The sequence below is a fragment of the Pan troglodytes genome, chromosome 20 (assembly GCF_028858775.2).
Source record: "Pan troglodytes isolate AG18354 chromosome 20, NHGRI_mPanTro3-v2.0_pri, whole genome shotgun sequence".
Lineage (NCBI taxonomy): Eukaryota > Metazoa > Chordata > Mammalia > Primates > Hominidae > Pan > Pan troglodytes.
The window spans coordinates 41130268-41146444 of NC_072418.2; the positions used below are offsets into that span (position 1 = coordinate 41130268).

General features: G+C 48.6%; 1 protein-coding gene across 7 annotated transcripts in view; it reads left to right on the top strand.

Annotated features, from left to right (window-relative positions):
• SIPA1L3 (signal induced proliferation associated 1 like 3) overlaps positions 1–16177 on the top strand; it is a 310057-nt gene that overhangs the window by 91675 nt on the left and 202205 nt on the right. The window contains exon 2 of one of the 7 annotated variants that reach the window (XM_063801631.1): positions 1370–1469. The exons of the other annotated variants lie outside the window; for them this stretch is intronic. The gene's annotated coding sequence lies outside the window, so the exon portion shown is untranslated. The remainder of the gene's footprint in view (positions 1–1369; positions 1470–16177) is intronic. 7 annotated transcript variants of the gene reach the window in all.

Sequence of the window (16177 nt, forward strand, 5' to 3'; positions counted from 1 at the left end):
GGGACTCTGGCCATTCCTGTGAGTATGACCTGGCACACACCCACCTTTCACCCCGGCAGCTCCACTTCTAGGAAGCTTCACCTACACATGTTCCCAAGTGTGAGAAGTGATCTTTGTCCAAGGTTATTCATTACAGCAGTGTTTGTCAGAGCAGAAAAGGGGAAATGGCTTGTGTGTGCCTTAATAAGGCACTAGAGGAATCAGTCGGGTTTGTCTGTGCAGCGGAATACCATGCGGCCGGGAAGGTAGAGTAAGGCCGTGATAAGAGGGGCCTTCCGTGTCTGTGGTGTGCTGCTAAGCAGGAAAATGAAAAGAACGTGGTGGCTCCCGCCTATAACCCCAGCACTTTGGGAGACCAAGGCAGACGGATCATTTGAGGTCAGGAGTTCAAGACCAGCCTGGCCAATGTGGTGAAACTCTGTCTCTACTAAAAGTACAAAAATTAGCTGGGCACGGTGGCTGACGCCTGTAATCTCAGCACTTTGGGAGACCAAGGCAGGCAGATCATTTGAGGTCAGGAGTTTGAGACCAGCCCGGCCAACATGGTGAAACCCTGTCTCTACTAAAAATACAAAAATTAGCCAGGCGTGATGGCGCGCACCTGTAATCCCAGCTACTCTGGAGGCTGAGGCAGGAGAATGGCGTGAACCCGGGAGGCGGAGGTTGCAGTGAGCCGAGATCACGCCATTGCACTCCAGTGCAGTGCGAAAGTGAAACTCTGTCTCAAAAAAAAAAAAAAAAAGAAAAGAAAAGAAAAAAACAAATCTTGTATTTGTAATTGCCCGGGGGAGGGGGGATTTTGGAAAATGTGAGGAGAATATAGGTTTTGTGAAGATTCCAATGCCAGTCAGCCCTGGAGCACTCTTCATTATTTATTATTATTATTATTATTAATTCTTCTTCTACCTTTTTTTGCTTAACTTAAGCATACCCTGAGAGAGCACTCTTAACTGTCAAATTAGATCACCTTCATTTTCCATACCAGGCACTGTGTTCTTAGCTACATGTGTGTAAGTATCTTGGTGTGTGTGTGCATGTGTGTGCATGTATGATTTAGTTACTTTATTGAGATCTCTGAGACACCGTCTCTGAGCGGCCTTCCTCAGCACCGTGTCTAAAATGGCCCTCCCTGTCGCTGTCTCCTGCTTTATTTTTCTTCATGGTGTTTATCACGGTCTGATGTTCTATATTTGCTTTCTACACCATCCTCCTTGGAATGTGAGCTCCGTGAAGTCAGGGATCTTTGTCTTTGTTCCTTTCTGTATCCCCAGCGTCTAGAGCAGTGCCTGGCCCATAGCAGTTGCTTCATGAGTGCATGTTGAATGAATGTGAGTGCGTCTGAAGACTGAATGTTATCCTCCTATTACAGATGCGGACCTCAGGCCCCCAGAGGCCTTGCCCTCTTTTCATGGACTCTAAGAAATGAAGAACAAACTGCAAAGCCCACTGGTGTTCTGACTGGGAAAGAGGTGAGAAATCACCATAGGCTGCTTTTTTTTTTTTTTTTTTTGAGATGGAGTCTTGCTCTGTCTGCCAGGCTGGAGTGCAGTGGTGCAATCTCAGCTTACTGCAACCTCTGCCTCCCAGGTTCAAGCAGTTCTCCTGTCTCAGCCTCCCTAATAGCTGGGACTACAGGCACCTGCCACCATGCCCAGCTAATTTTTTGTATTTTTAGTAGAGACACAGTTTCACCATATTGGTCAGGCTGGTCTTGAACTCCTGACCTCAGGTGATCCACCCACCTCGGCCTCCCAGAGTGCTGGGATTGCAGACGTGAGCCACTGCTCCTGGCTAGGCTACCTTTTAAGCTGTTAAAATTCTCCCTTTACCCCCATTCCTTTTCCTTTCTTTTTTTTCCCCTTAGAGACAGAAGTACAATGATGGGATCATAGCTCGCTGCAGCCTTGAACTCCTGGGCCCAAGAAATCCTCCTGCCTCAGCCTCTTGAGTAGCTGTGACTACAGGTGCATGCTACCAGGCCTAGCTAATTTTTAAAATTTTTTTGGTAGAGACAGGGTCTCCCTATGTTGCCCAGGCTGGTCTTGAACTCCTGGCCTCAAGCAATCTCCCCAGCTCAGCCTCCCAAAGTGCTGAGATTACAGGCATGAGCCACCATGCCTGGCCACATTCCTTTTTCAAAGTCACCTTGAGAGCTAGGAATACTAGCTGGGTCTCTTCTGCTGGGTCCTGCCTGTGAAGCACTGAGGAGCATGCCTGCACCACAAAATTTCTCCAGCTGTCTGGGGTCCATCTCTCCTTCTTGCTTGAGCGACCCTTGTTCTGGCCTGTTTTTTTTTGTTTGTTTGTTTTTGTTTGTTTGTTTTTGAGAGGAGTCTTGCTCTGTCACCCAGGCTGGAGTACAATGGCATGATCTCGGCTCACTGCAACCTCCGCCTCCCGGGTTCAAGTGATTCTCCTGCCTCAGTCTCCTGCATAGCTGGGATTACAGGTGCCTGCCACCACGCCCGGCTAATTTTTGTTTTTTTAGTAGAGACAGGGTTTCACCATGTTGGTCAGGCTGGTCTCGAACTCCTGACCTTGTGATCTACCCGCCTTGGCCTCCCAAAGTGCTAGGATTACAGGGATGAGCCACCACGCCCAGCCCTGTTCTGGGCTGTTATTCCATGGAGAATAGGTAGAGAGAGAAGGAAATTTCCAGTGTGGAGGCACTCTCCTCTGGAGGGACCCCTCACTTCGGCTGTGTGCTTAATCTTATCAGAGTCCAATTTGCCCAAGAGACCTCCTCAGACATGAGGAGTCGAGGATGTTGTTTATTTCTTCAGTATTTCCGTTGTAATAACATCTTTGCCAGTGTGCTTTTGAGGGTCCTTCTGTGCCAGTTACTTTTCCAACCGTTCAATTGCTGTTACCTCATTTAACCCTCTCAACAGCCCTATTGAGAGTGGATATTACTCCTCCCACCATGTTACTGATGAGGAGGCTTGGGATTCTGAATGGGCTGGTAACCAGCCACACGTCCACAGGATGCTAAGCCGCAGACCCCTGATTTGATTCTGGCTCTAGCTGACCACCAAGATGGTGCTCCCTGGCCTCGTTGCCACACTGCTTCCCCATCTGCTTTGGGGATTTTCCCAGTGACCAGGAGGACAGGGTCTGGTTTTCTATGACGGCGTGATATGGATGGTTAATCATGTCGCAAAGCCTGCAGGAGGCTTTGGTGGGTTGGAGGAAGGAGGGTGGAGAGCCTGCTGCTTGTTTCTCACAGGTGTTTGCCACACAAGAGATCAAACTTCTGTTTCCTGTTGAGATTGGTTTCCATCTCTCTCCATTCATCTCTGACACTCCCTATCTCTCTTAATTATGTCTTATACTGACATCTATAACCCTGCTCAGCCCTCTCCCTCCAGACCCCCTCCCAGCAGCAACTGCTATTAGGAGAGCTATTAAGAACACAGGCCTGTAATCTCAGCACTTGAGGAAGCCGAGGCAGGAGGATTGCTTGAGCCCAGGAGTTTGAGACCAGCCTGGGCAATATAATGAGACTCTGTCTCTACTGAACAGAAAAATTTTTTAAATGAGCTGGGCATGTTGGCTCACGCTTATAACCCCAGCACTTTAGGAGGCTGAAGTGGGAGGATCACTGTAGTCCAGGAGTTTGAGGCTATAGTAAGCTAAAATCAAGTCACTGCACTCCAACCAAGGTGACAGAGAACCTGTCTCTCAAAAAAAAAAAAAAAAAAAAAGGGTCTGGGCATGGTGGCTCACTCTTGTAATCCCAGCACTTTGGGAGGTTGAGGCAGGTGGATCACCTGAGGTCAGGAGTTCAAGACCAGCCTGGCCAACATGGCGAAACCCTGTCTCTACTAAAAATAACAAAATTAGCTGGGGTGGTGGCAGGCACCTGTAATCCCAGCAACTCGGGAGGCTGAGGCAGGAGAATCGCTTGAACCCAGGAGGTGGAGGTTGCAGTGAGCCGAGATCGCACCATTGCACTCCAGCCTGGGCAACAAGAGCGAAACTCTGTCTAAAAAACAAAACAAAACAAAAAAGAATGTACACACTCTGGAGTCAGGCTGCCTGGATGGAGCCTCAGCTCTACAGTTACCCACTGTGTGACCTTGAGTAAGTGACTCTGAGCCTCATGTTCTCCCCTGTAATATAGGGGTAATAATAACACAACCTTCTTCCAAGGATGGTTGTGAGTATTCATCAAGATTGTGCTGAACCCAGGGTACAACTCATGGCAATGACCAACAAACAGGGTCTCTTTCTATGCACACAGAAACGTCTCTCCTTACACAGTTTGTTTCTTTATTCACTGAGAAGACATGGATGTGTGCAGATACATCTTATTTTTTCTTAGAGCTGCTAGAACATTTATTTAGCAGATACTTTCTTGTGAGTTGCAGCAGTCTTCAACAGTCTAGGTATCCATTGTGAACAAGGTGAGAGCCCTGTACCCATAGAGTTCATATATTCATCAGCAAGACATAATAAAGCAATCAGTGGGTCGGGCCTAGTGGCTCACACCTGTAATGCCAACACTTTGGGAGGCCGAGGTGGGAGGATCGCTTGAGCCCAGGAGTTCAAGACCAGCCTGGGCAACATGGTGAAACCCCCTCTCTACAAAAAATAACAAAAATTAACCAGGCATGGTGATGTGCGCCTGTAGTCCCAGCCACTTGGGAGGCTAAGGTGGGAGAATCACTTGAGCCCAGGAGGTCCAGGCTGCAGTGAGCCATGATTGCACCACTTCACTCCAGCCCGAACAGTGGAGTGAGACCCTGTCTTGACAAAAGAAAAACAGCGGTCATGCTTACTGCTCTGTAAGCAATAAAAATAGATTGAAGTAGGGGCCCCCTGATCTGGGTGGTCAGGGAAGACCTCCCTGGGGAAGCCTGCCTTGAGAATAGCTAGAGCCACATGTGCAAAGGCCCCAGGGCAAGAATGAAATTGGAAGGTCAAGGCAGCCAGTGTGGCGGGAGCATTTGGGTGATGGGGGAAGATGATGAGGCCCAAGATATGTTGAAGAACTTTAAGCTGGAAAGCAGCTGGAGGTGATCCCTGTTTGATGTAATCCCTCTGGCTGTGGGTGGCGAATAGAATGTAGGAAGGCAAAGGTGGCCTGGGGAGGCCAGAGAGGGATCTCATGAAGTTGTTAGGATGAAAGATGATGGTGGTGGCTTGGCCTGGGAGGGAGAAAGAAAGGAAATGAATTCAGGATGTATTTTGGAGGTAGTGGCAACAGGGTTTGCTGATGGACTTGCTGTGGAGGATGAGGGAAGGAGGGACAGGAAGGATTCTCCCATGTGTCTGCATCATTGCTGGATCCCTGCTGACAGACACACAGGTTGTCTCCCATGTCTCCCAACATGCATGAATGCACATCCTTGCTGGGCTGTGTCTTTTTTTTTTTTTTTTTTTTTGAGACAGGGTCTTGCTCTGTCACCCAGGCTGGAGTGCAGTGATGTGATCTCGGCTTGCTGCAGCCTTGACCTTCCCGGCTCCTGGCTCAAGCACCCTCAGCCTCCTGGATAGCTGGGACCACAGGTGCATGCCCCCATGTCCAGCTGATATATTTTTTTTTTTTGTAGAGATGGGGGGGGGGGGGGTCTCACTATGTTGCCCAGGCTGATTTCGAACTCCTGACCTCAAGCGTTCCTCCCATCTCAGTGTCCCAAAGCCCTGGGATTACAGGTGTGAGCTACCGTGAGTCTTAAGGGATGAAGGGCAAGGGCATTTCAGGTGGAGGGAAGCATCTGAGTAAAGGCTGGGGCCCTGTTCTGGTGCTGTACAGGGAACCTCCCCTGCTCCCAGGCCAGCTCAGGCCAGAGTGTGGGGTGAGGGGCAGAGCTGTCTCCTGGGCTGTGGAACAGCAGCATCCAACCTCAATCCACTACCTGAAGCATGTGGAGTTGCTGCCCATTTTGATATTCTTTCATATCCTCCATCCCCCATCTTCTCCAGAGCTGCTTTCTCATCTGGCCAAGTCCATTCCCCCCACCCCCCGTCCTCTCTCCTCCCCAGGTGAGTCCAGAGTTTCAGCTAATGTTGCAGCGGCAGATGCATCACATTGGATATCCTGCCATTCTCGGGCCCTTGCTATCTGCATTTAGGTCAGCTTTGTTTTCCTGGGGATTGAAAGCAGTGGCTGGTGTGGCCTTTGGTTCTGGGCCAGCCTCACAAGGAGGCTGGACCTGCAGGAAGTAAACGAGAGGCCTCTTGTTTGTATGAACTTGATTCTTCTACCATCTTTGTCCCCTGTTCCCTTCTGTGTCTTGTTTCTGGCCTTGTTCTTGAGAGTGCAGGTCCCACAGGCAGTGGCCAGTGCTGCAGGCCTCCTTTGCCCTTTCTGAGGGGCTTTGGGCATCTGGGGGACTCTAGTCCACTCAGCCAGTGAGGGCAGCTTGGTCAGTGTGAGTTTAAAACAGCATGACCTCTGAGCTCCCGTTGCCTCCTGCTCCGAGTTTCACTCTGGTGCTGCTAGCAGGTGCTGGGCCAGGCCACTTGTCCAAATTAGCATCTCTGGGAGTTTGCCTTCTGCCTACCCAAGGGCTATAGAATAGGTGTCAAAGATTACAAGAAGGTAAAAGTTGACACATTTCAGCTCGTACCAGGTCCAAAAAACTAAGAACGACCTGAAGGAGAAAAATATAGAGGATTAATGAGCTCAACTGAGTACCCTCCCAAGTTGCTGGAGGACATGTGAATCACTGCAGCCTTTTTAGAGCATGGGCTGAAAAAAAAAAGTTTTATGAGCCAGTACATGCGTGTGATAAAACATTCAAATGGTACAAAGAAGGTATACAATAGTCTTCTTCCCTTACTTACGATCTCCCAGTCCCCTCCTGTGAGGACACCCATGTCACATATGTTCTTCCAGAGATGAGATGCTCAATACAAAAACAAGCATGTATTATATGTGCAGTTCTGCATCTTCACCTGGAAACCATTCTGAAATGTAACCATGTAATTTTTCATAAACAGCCTTTGACCCAGCACTGCAACTCCTGAGAATCTACCATGCAGAAGAAAAAAACAAATAGCCTGAGTAGAAAAGGACATTTATTGCAGCATTGTTTGCAGTGGCAAAACAAAAAACCCTGGAAATAAAACAAATGCCCATTTTTCAGGGAATGATTGAATAAAATATGGCACATCTGTACTCTTGGCCTATCAGCTGCTAAGAAGAGTGGGTAGGAGCACTGCTTGCTGGCCTGGAGGCATTTCTGCGATGTATTTAAGGGAAAGCAAGATTCAGAGAAGTAAATTTGATAAGATCCTGTTGATGTAAAATACAGCTACAAAAGTCATTGTCATTTTGTTGGGGACAGTGGGTATCTACTTCATTCTCTTCCACGTCATATGGCCTGCTCAGCCCGGCATTCTGCCTGGGAGACCTTGCCAGGATCCTTACTTGTGGTCAGAGTAAACTTCACCCACTGGTCATTATTAGAGGCCTGTCTGCGAGCATCCTCCACCCAGCCCACAGGTGGAGAGCCCATGGCATTCGTGCTGGTAAATGCTCACCTGGGCCTCTGTCAGGCTAGGAGAGACCAGCCTGTTCCTGGGTGCCAGGTGCCATGGTGAGAATCACTTCTCACTGACCATGGCAGGCAATCTGACTGATTTCCCAGTCACTTGGTAGGATGAACTAAGCGGAGTTTGGTGAGCCGTGAAGCGTGCAGCACCACCAAATCTGCCACTCACGAGACCAGCACAGAGGAATTACAGAAATGCTGAAGTCAGGACATCAGATCTCGGGCTGTGTTCCAGCTGAAGGTTCTGGGGGCAGAAAGCACAGGCAACAACTTACCTCACGTCCACCCCAAGCTCAGCACACAGAGCCACCCGATGGAATGCTTCTCACACCACATTCTTTTTTTTTTTTTTTTTTAATAAGAGGGTCTTGCTCTGTTGCCTAGGCTGGAGTGCAGTGGTACAATCATAGCTCACTTCAGCCTCAACCTCCTGGGCTCAAGCGATCCTCCCCTGGCTAATTTTTTTTTTTTTTTTTTTTTTTTGAGACGGAGTCTTGCTCTGTCGCCCAGGCTGGAGTGCAGTGGCGCAATCACGGCTCACTGCAAGCTCCACCTCCCAGGTTCACGCCATTTTCCTGCCTCAGCCTCCCGAGTAGCTGGGACTACAGGTGCCTGCCACCACGCCTGGCTAATTTTTTGTATTTGTAGTAGAGACGGGGTTTCACTGTGTTAGCCAGGATGGTCTCGATCTCCTGACCTCATGATCCACCCACCTCGGCCTCCCAAAGTGCTGGGATTACAGGCGTGAGCCACCGTGCCTGGCGGCCCAGCTAATTTTTAAAGATTTTTGGTTGAGATATGATCTGACTGTGTTGCCCAGTCTGGTCTCAAAACTCCTGGCCTCAAGTGATCCTTCTGCCTCAGCCTCCCAAAGTGCTGGGATTACAGGTGTGAGCCACCACGCCCAGCTCCATGCCAGGTTTAAATGCAAGTATCAGATCATTTCACTCGTTGGAATCACTAAATGACACAGCCGGCATTTCCTGGCTTATACGTATATATGTCATTCATTCTTACCAGAACAGTGGAAACGCTGCACAAAACCAACTTAAACTGTTTTCATTTCATATCTTGACATGTGCACGTTCTACCAATATTCTACTTTTGACTTACTGATAACGAAGGAATGATAGGGAAAGGAACTGTGGGTTGCCGTATCTTTCTCTTGCCTTCCATGTCATTGTTCTGCATACCTAGTTGGCTAATTCAGGGAAGTGTGGCAAATAAAAAAGAATGTGGCCAGGTACGGTGACTCATGCCTGTAATTCCAGCACTTTGGGAGGCTGAGGCGGGCAGACTGCTTGACCCCAGGAGTTTGAGACCAGCCTGGGAAACATGGCGAAACTCTGTCACTACAAAATATACAAAAACTAGCCGGGGATGGTGGTGTGCACCTGTGGTCCCAGCTACTCAGGTAGCTGTGGTGGGAGGACCACTTGAGCCTGGGAGGTCAAGATTGCAGTGAGCTGTGATCAGGTCACAGCTCTCCAGCCTGGGTGACAGAGCAAGATCCTGTTAAAAAAAAAAAAAAAGAATGTGAGAGGTCTCCATGGTCTTCATGTTTCTTTCTGCATTTCATGTTTCATCGCCTTCTTTCTGCTGTGTTCGAAGCAACTCCTGGCTCTAATGGAGGGGCCTCTGGGGACTGTCAGTGTCCCCGCTTACTCCCTTGTAGTTGTGATAATATGCTTACTTTATACTTTTTGCTTTCAATCTTGCTGAACTTGCATGCATCGTTGGTCCGCCGGAATCCTGCGCTCACAGGGGATCAGGAATACTGTATGAGGATGCCATGACTAGGAGTGACAGGCACACACGTGGCTCGGATCTCTTCTGCTCACATGCATGCTCCATTGGCCCTGGACTTCACTTACAAAATACAAGTTCAAAGATAAAATGATTTAGAATTTCAAGATGGCAACAGAGCATTAGACCAAGGGAAGGGCTCACAGCTGCTGGGGTCACACACCCATAAAGCTAGCCCCATCTGGGTTTGTTGCATGAAGTAACAAATACTCAGTTGGAGATAGGGTTCTGTTACCACCCCAATTTTAACTTACCTGACTTGGAGTAATAGCGTTTCATGCTAGGACTTAAAACACTTGTAAGGCCAGCTGTATTTTTAGTGGACTATATATACGAATCGAAACATAGTCAGTATCCTTACCTGTGCCTGTTTTTCTGCCATCCACTGGTGGGTAGTGGTCCATATTGGCAGATGACATCATCAACTACCCATTTATTCAAACCAGAAACATACGCATATATAGGTATACATGCTGTGAATTCACATCTTTTTTGAGATGGAGTCTCTGTCGCTGAGGCTAGAGTTCAGTGGCACGGTCTCGACGCACTGCAACCTCCGCCTCCCAGATTGAAGCAATTCTCCTGCCTCAGCCTCCCCAGTAGCTGGGATTACGGGCACATGCCACCACGCTCAGCTAACTTTTCTATTTTTAGTAGAGATGGGGTTTCACCATGTTGACCAGGCTGGTCTCGAACTCCTGACCTCAAGTAATCCTCCTGCCTTGTCCTCCCAAAGTGCTGGGATTACAGGTGTGAGCCACCACACCTGGCCTTAAAGTGATTATTGATATATTTGGTTAATACTGGTCATGTTTGTAATTGTTTTCTACTCCTTTCCAGAGACTTCTTTTTCTGCCTCCTCTGGCTTTTTTTGTTTTTTTTTTTTGAGACTGGGTTTCACTCTGTCACCCAGGCTGGAGTGCAGTGACGTGATCTCAGCTCACTGCAGCCTCTGGCTCCCAGGTTCAAGCAATTCTCCCACCTCAGCCTCCTGAGTAGCTGAGATTACAGGGGCACACGATCACACCTGGCTAATTTTTGCATTTTTGATAGAGACGGGGTTTCACCATGTTGGCCAGGCTGGTCTTGAACTCCTGACCTCAAGTCATCCACCTGCCTTGGCCTCCCAAAGTGCTGGGATTACAGGTGTGAGCCACCTTGCCCAGCTTCATGTCTTTATTGAAAATACAAACATAGGCCCTTCAAAGAAATAGAGCAGTGACTTTGTTTATTGAATTCATGTAACAGGCATTTGCGGAACTGTTCTTGATATTGTGTCGTACTCAATTTGAATCCAGCAGAAAATCAGTTTGGAAAAACCGATGAGACCCTCTGAAGGTCATTCTTAAATCTTCCTTTTCTACCACACACCCATGGCCAGTCCACCAGCAAGGCCTGTTTGTTCCTGAGCCTAAACAAATCTTCACCAGAGTCCTCCTTTCCTTCCACTGTCCTCACGCTGAGCCACCACCATGTAGCAACAGCTATCTCCTTTTTTTTTGTTTTTTTCTTTTGAGACAGAGTCTTGCTCTGCTGCCCAGGCTGGAGTGCGGTGGTGTCATCATAGCTCACTGCAGTCTCGAACTCCTGGGCTCAAGTGATCCTCCAGCCCTCAGCCTCCTGAGTAGCTGGACTACAAGCATGTGCCACACGCCTGGCTGATTTTTTTAATTTTTATTTTTATTTTCTTTAGAGACAGGGTCTTGCAGTGTTGCCCAGTCTGGCTTTGAATTCCTGGGCTAAAGCAATCCTCCCATGTTGCCTCCCAAAATGCTGGGATTACAGGCATGAACCACTGTGCCTGGCCTCTCTCTGCTTCTTTTGAACACTGACAATCTCTGTGAAACAGCCAGAGGGATCTTTCAAAACTGTAAATCAGAACATATCATTCCCCTGCTTCCCATCACACTAAAAAGCATGTGGCTGACTGCGGCCACACAGCGCCTCGAGCACCAGCTATGTCTTGCGGTACACCCTCCCTTGCTGCAGCCATCCAGCCACATGGGCTCCCTGCGCGTTTCTTTAAACAGACTCATGTATCCTTCTCCATCTCCTGGGATTCTCTGATTTTTTTTTTTCTTAGAGAATTTATTACCAATCTAATCATTCAGTCTGGATAGCCCTTTGAGTGTCTTTTTTTTTTTTTAGACAGAGCCTTGCTCTGTCACTCAGGCTGGAGTGCAGTGGTATGATCTCGGCTCATGGCAACCTCCGACTCCCAGGTTCAAGTGATTCTCATGCTGCAGCCTGCAGAGTAGCTGGGATCACAGGCGCGAACCATCACGCCCGGCAAATTTTTGTATTTTTAGTAGAGACGGGGTTTCACCATGTTGGCCAGGATGGTCTCAAACTCCTGACCTCAGGTGATCTGCCCGCCTTGGCTAGGATTACAGGCGTGAGCCACTGTACCCAGCCACGAATTTACTTTCTATCTCTATGGATTCGCCCATTCTGGACATTTCATGTAAATGGAACTGTATAATCCATGGTCTTTTGTGACCGGCTTTCACTCAGCATCATGTTTTCATGGCCCATCCATGTCACGCATGAATTCTTGCTTCATTCCTTTTATGGCTGAATATTCCATTGTATGGAGGTACCACATTTTGTTAATTCTTCAGCTAGTGGACATTCTGGGATATCCTTACTCCCACTTTTCACATAGCTTCCTTCTGCTTTTTCTTTAGTTCTGGGCTTAAATTCATTCTGGTTCTCACCACTGAACTTATATATGTACCTGTTTCCCTTCTTCTTTACTCTGGTCCCCTAGTGTGGACGGTACATTTTGTGAGGGCAGGGACTGTGTCTGCTTTTGTTCACCGTACCTAGCATCCTACCCCACACAACATCCAGAGTGAGGTAGTGCCCATTGTTGAATGAATGACTCAACATCTCATATATTTCTCACTTTACCTCTCCCTAAGGCAAAGTGATCGTAACCCCACTCTGTATCTGGGAAGTTCTAGCTTACTCCCTGGTGTTGAGGACAGCAAGGCATCCTAAAGCATGAGGATACTTTAAATGGTGGCAGGTTACTAGAAGGATTTATTTGGTGTAAAATACTGTCCCATCACTCATGTGCTATGCAAGACTACCGGCTTATTTGAAAAGCCCATTTGGCTGCCAGTAACAGACACCAGAAATAACAGTGGTGTAAACTAAGTGGAAGGCAGTTTCTGTCCTGAGTAAGACATCCAGAGATAGGCAGTCTGTGCCTGGTGTGGCAGCTTCACAGTCATCAAGAAAAGCAGAGTCCTTTGATGCAGGGTCCTGCTCATCATCGCTAGCACAGGGCCTTTGTCCTTAAGGTGGCTTCATGGCCCAGTGTGACTGCTGGAGTCAAGCTAGTGAGTCTGGAGTCCCGGTGGGAATAGGGTGAGGGAGAGGCACAAAAGCATAGTCCAGCTTTGCGTTTCTGCTGAGGAATTTTCCTCAAAGTCCCACAGATTGTATTTACCTTGCATTGGCCATGCTGGCTGCAAGGGAGGTTGGGAAATGTAGTCTTAGCTGAGCATCCTGAGAAGGAAGAGAAGAATGGCTGCTGGGTGGGCACTTAGCAACTGGAGTTGATACATTTCCTGCCCGCAGTACCCAGGTCCATCACAGCCAGCTTCTGCCCATTGGCCTGGACCTTCAAGCCTTAAGTGACCAGAATCAGAGCACGGACTTTCTCTGTGTGTCTGGTTGACCAGAGGGTGGGATTTTGAGGCTTGTCAAGGAGCATCAGTTCAAGAAACCTGCCGTATCACCAGCAATAAGAATAATGGTCGCTCTGGCCAGGTGTGGGGGCTCACACCTGTAATCTCAGCATTTTGTGAGGCTGAGGCAGGAGGATTCCCTGAGGTCACGAGTTTGAGACCAGCCTGGGCCACTTAGCACGACCATATCTGCACAAAATTTCTTTAAAAAGCATTACCCAGGTGTGGTGATGCACACCTGTAGTCCCAGCTACTCAGGAGGCTGAAACGAGAGGATCAACTGAGCCCAGGAGTTCAAGACTGCAGTGAGCTATGACTGCACCACTGCACTCCACCCTGGGCAACAGAGTGAGACCCTGTCTCTCTCTCTGTATATATAAATAAATAGAATCATGGTAGCTCACACTTAATGCATACTTAGTGCATAATAAGTCTTGTTCTAAACAATTTTTGTGGAGTAATATTTTTACTTAATCCTCACAACACCCTTACTATTATCCCCATTTTGGAGATGAGGAAACTGAGGCACAGAGAGGGTAAGTCACCATAGACTTTCTGTTAGTAATTTTTTTTTCCCGTTCATTCTTCCCTTTCAATGTGTTATGAATAAGAGGATTACAAAATAAAGCCTGACCTATTTTGGTAGATTGACCACTGTTCTGTCTTCCATCTGATTAGCTGGGGTCTGGAGAGTGCTTTGTGGAAAAGCACCCAACAGTCGAAACCACATTGACAGGCTGTTTTCATAGGCGTTCAGGAAGGGGCTTAACTGTTGGCACATCCAGCAAATGGCTGGTGACAGGAAGAAAAAGGATCCACAGCTATGCAGGATTTCCACAGCCCCTGAGCCTGGGGCCAGCCGACCACAGTGCCTGTGTGCCAGTGGGCTGGGCCTGGCCTTTAAAATGACAGTCACCCTGGCTGCCCTTGGTAGTGTGTTGAGGAGAAAAAAGCTATTCTCTCTTCAGGTCCCCAAGCATTAATTCGGGCACCAGGTCATCTTTCTAGCTGCCCCTGATCAGCCATGCTCAGTGGAAATCTTTGAGTCCCACAATTTATCTCTGAGTTGAGTTTTTTTTTGTTTTTTTTTTGTTTTTTGAGATGGAGTCTCACTCTGTCGCCCAGGCTGGAGTGCAGTGGCACTATCTTGGCTCACTGCAACCTCTGCCTCCAAGCAATTCTCCTGTCTCAGCCTCCCGAGTAGCTGGGACTACAGGCGTGTGCCACCACACCCAGCTAATTTTTGTATTTTTTTTTTTTTTTTTTTGAGACGGAGTCTCGCTCTGTCGCCCAGGCTGGAGTGCAGTGGCGCGATCTCGGCTCACTGCAAGCTCCGCCTCCCGGGTTCACGCCATTCTCCTGCCTCAGCCTCCCGAGTAGCTGGGACTACAGGCGCCCGCTACCACGCCCGGCTAATTTTTTGTATTTTTAGTAGAGACGGGGTTTCACCGTGTTAGCCAGGATGGTCTCGATCTCCTGACCTCGTGATCCGCCCGCCTCGGCCTCCCAAAGTGCTGGGATTACAGGCGTGAGCCACCGCACCCAGCTTTTAGCTGAGTCTTTCTGAGACCCCTTCAGGTCCATGCTGGTGGCTCTCTGCAGACTCTCCAGGGTGGTGGCACAGCACGTGGCCCCCGGCTGCAGCAGGTGTTTCAGTTAGGAATGATTCAGCCGCAGCTAGCAGAATTCACAAGTGACATTGTCACCTCAACACATAGGCGGTCCTTTGTGTCATATAACAATGTCTGGAGAGAGAGGCTGGCAGGTTCAGTGGCTGACAGGTCAACACCAGCACTGCTCTGACCCTCTTGCCGCCATGGCCTTAAGACGGCTGTTGGACCCAGAGAACTCAGCCCTTCTAGTCTGGGCAGGGTAGTTCTGGGGACAAGGGGACTCTCTCAAATCCAGCTATCACATCTGCATATCTGCATTCCAAGTTGGAGAAAAGGCAGACTGGTGAAGGGCAAAATGACTGTTAGATGAATCTGATCCCTTTTTTTTTTTTTTTTTTTTTGGAGACAGAATCTTGCTCTGTCACCCAGGCTGCAATGCAGTGATGCAGTCATGGCTCACTACAGCCTCGATCTCCTGGGCTCAAGTGATCTTCCTGCCTCAGCCTCCCAAGTAGCTGGGGCTACAGGTGCACATCTCCATGCCTGAGTAATTTTTCTATTTTTTTTTTTTATAGAGATGGGGTCTTGGTGTGTTGCCCAGGCTGGTCTCTTTAACTCCTGGGCTCAAGCAATCTGCCTGCCTTGGCCTCCCAAAGTACTGGGATTACAGGCGTGAGCCACTGCACCCCGCGTGTGAATCCGATCCTTTTTGTGAGGAGAGGGGAAATGCTTCTCTAGAATTCCTGAATGAGAAACCTTTGCCCTCCCCAAGGTTCTGAAGATACGCACCTGTGCTGTCTTCTAGACATGTTCATATTTTTCCTTTTTCATTTAGGTCTTTGACCCATCTGACATTGATGTCTGTATATGGAAGGAGACAGAGTTCAAGGCTAAGATCATACTCTTCACTGTTGCATTTAGTAGGCACCATTGTTGGTGGTTCTAGAGCCAGACCCACTGGGTTCAAATCCCTCCTGGCTGTGCCGTCTACTTGCTATGTGATCTTGGGCAAGGTACCTCTCTGTACTTGAGTTTTCTGGTCTGTTAAAAATGGAGATCATAGTACAACCTACTTCACAGGTTATTAAGAGGTTTAAATGGATTGGTAGTTAAAGAACAGAAAACAGAGCCGGGAATGGTGGCATGCACCAGTAGTCCCAGCTACTCGGGAGGCTGAGGTGGGAGGATCGCTTGAGCTCAGGAGGTCGAGGCTGCAGTGAGCTATGATTGTGCCACTGCACTCCAGCCTGGGTGACAGAGTGAGACCCTATCTTTAAGAAGAAAAACTGTAATCCCAGCACTTTGGGAGGTCGAGGCAGGCAGATCATGAAGTCAGGAGATTGAGACCATCCTGGCTAACATGGTGAAACCCCGTCTCTACTAAAAATACACACACACACACACACACACACACACACAAGTCGGGCGTGGTGGCAGGTGCCTCTAGTCCCAGCTACTCGGGAGGCTGAGGCAGGAGAATTGCCTGAACCTGGGAGGCGGAGCCTGCAGTGAGCCGAGATGGTGCCACTGCACTCCAGCCTGGGTGACAGAGCGAGAC